We start from the raw sequence: 2830 nt of genomic DNA on the forward strand, positions 1-2830 counted from the left end.
GGCTGGCGGCGAGCAACAAGCCCCTCCCCCCCCTTCCCCCCCCCCCCCCAATTGTTGCCGAGGGCGGCACTGCGAGCCACGTCCAGCCTGGCAGGCGCGGGGGGTTCGCAGCGTGTGCCTTTGCGTTTCCTTCACGCCTCGCGCGGCAAACACCCGTGGCAAAAATGACACCATTGACCAGCTGCAGTTTGTCCGGCCCCTGCTTTTGCTGGCGGGCCCTGTGCGCCGGGATCGCGCGCACCGCCTTGCATGCGGGCGCTGCGTCGGCGCCGCTCGCGATGCAGCATTCCCCATACCCAGGGCGCTTATGGGCAGATCGGATGTCCTCCCACTTGATGGGGTGTTGAACGCTGCAGCTCTGCTTCGCAGCCCCACCAGCGCCCTTTGCAAGTGGCCAAAGCGTCTGCACTGCGTGAAAGCGCACACCAGCGCACATGGGTCGATCAGCACGAGCCGCCTTATATGTTGTTCTCCTTTATTAGTTCACCCCTCAGAAAACCCCCTCACTCCGCGTGGATGCCATTCCATCTGCCCAGCGTCCAAAAACAGCAGCATGCCAGCACGCAACGCACAGGCGCGGTCAGGGCCCCGCGATGGCATGCGGTCGGTTGCGCGATGCCATGCGGAGTGTGTCCAGCTGTTGCTGCCAGTCTGGCTGCCTCATTTCAGGAGTGCAGAGCAGTGCCGCCGTGCTGCTTTGCGGCAGCGGCCGTCTCGCGTCGCTTTCACACCACCTTTAGACTTCTTGCGGCACCTCGTCCTTGCCCGCATGCACACCCTGGCAGAAACATTTGCCAATGGATTCAATCAACGGCTTCAAGTTGGTAAAGTGTTTGAGATTGCCCGAAGGTCAGAGAGCGCGGAAGCACCGCCGCGACCCCCCGTTTTCCCTGATCAAACACAGCGAATTGGAGAGGGCGGCCGCCATGGTACCTGGGCTGTGCTTGTCTCATGCGCCTCAAGGAGATCCAGCAACAGCCCCCTTTTCCCCAAGGTGCTCTACAGGCACCGATGATGTTATGCCAGACTTGCTATAGGAAGAAATCATCAGCGAGCGTCCATGGTGATGACGGAGCGTGTGATCGCCACCCAGCATGTTGAAGCAGCTGCCATGGCTGCGCAGATCGGTTGGGCGACCTACCGTTGCGGCGCTGCGTGATTCGTAGCATGCTTCAGATATTTAAGTTCACAGACAGGGTTGTAACTATACCGCGTCCGTGGTGCAATCTGCCCGTCTGGCACCTTGTTGTCATGACAGTGTTGACCCAGCCCAAGCCGCCGCCACACGGCCGGATGGACCAGGCGATGCCGTGCAGCGGCGCTCGCGGGTTGTGGTCGTGTGTAGGTTAGTAAATCTCTCTGTAATCCAATGCAGCCGCACGCTCATACAGATGCCGCCCACGTGCGCACCAATGCCCCATTGCCGCCGGTTCCTCCTGCCCTTGATCTTGAGACCACGGCGTGATTGATTTTCCAGACTCATTGAATCAATTGATTTTTACGTGTCGTTAGAAACGCACGCAGCCACGCCGAGAGCGTCATCGCGCCACACCTCCTCCAAACTAGTCCCGGGTACAAGGAGCCTTGGGGCGAGGTGGACACAGAGATCGAGGATTTTATCCATATACGTGAGTCTCACAGCCGCTGTCGATCAGTGCAGCAGCAGCTTCAGAGCGTATCGAGATGCAGCGGCCGGGGGGTGATGCGGGCCCACGTAGGCTTCGATAAGCACTTTGATAGATAGGCCCTATATTCGATGCCGCTGCATGGGCGAGTCGCTCCTGCAGCCCGTTTCGTGTCCTCCGACCACCTCCCGCGCACGCCTGGCCCGCGTCAATCGGATGTTGTATTGTTTGGGGCCCATCCTGGGGTCCGTAAGCTCACATCCGCGCTGACAATGAGTCCAGTGGGCCAGCGTTGGTACCTCGGAACGTGGGGCGGCCTGATCCCAGGAAGTGAAAAGCCCGACAGCGGCGGCCAATGATGGCACCCATGACCAGGCTCATGCGGCACCCCACTCTCGTGCGCATCACTCACCCACGCTCATCAAACTCAGGAAACCACGCCTGCGCCCATCGAACAGTGCGGCGTCATCAGGGCACTGGGTGGCTGCTGCAGTGCAGCTGCATCCTTGCAGCGGGGCTCAGATGGACCTGCCCGCGGGAGCCCACTCCCCTGCGCTGGGGATCACGCCCCTGCAGATGGACATTACTACGGACTCCCTGCCAGGCAGCGCGCCCATCCCGCTCGCGGCCTTTTCGGGTGGGCAGTTGGGCTCGTCCGAGGCATTGTCGGGTGGCGGTTGGCCCAAAGCGCTGCCTGCGTGCGAGCCGCAGCCATCAAGTGCTAGCCCCGCCATGTAGCGCTTCTGCAACCAGCATCCACTTGGTCACTGCACACCTCGGCCTCCCGCTCTGATGTGCAGGCTGCTTCCCGGGCATGCTCATGCCGCTGCCCCTGGCGGGGTTTGGCGGCGCGGGCACGCCCACAGCGACGCCGAGTGGGACGCCCATGGACAGCGCGCTTCTTCTGAGGCTGAACCAGCAGCTTGCGCAGCAGCTTACAGGCACGCCGGCCGCCGCACCGGGCGGCCCTGTGGCCGGCGGTAGCGACGTTCTAAGGGTCACGCCGCTCGTCCTGCCGAAGGCGGAACCTGGGGGCCCCGGCGATGCGGCGGCCGCGGCGATGGCGGCGGCCGCCTTCAAGCAGGAGGCGCCGCCGCCGCTGTCGGCGGCCGCGTTGGCGCAGCAGCACCCGCTGCTGCTGCAGCAGGCGCTCGCGCACCTGCAGCAGCAGCAGGCAGCGCTGGCCGCGGCGCTGGGCGCGCAGG

This window comes from Monoraphidium neglectum (genome assembly GCF_000611645.1).
Source record: "Monoraphidium neglectum strain SAG 48.87 unplaced genomic scaffold scaffold04854, whole genome shotgun sequence".
Taxonomy (NCBI): Eukaryota; Viridiplantae; Chlorophyta; class Chlorophyceae; order Sphaeropleales; family Selenastraceae; genus Monoraphidium; species Monoraphidium neglectum.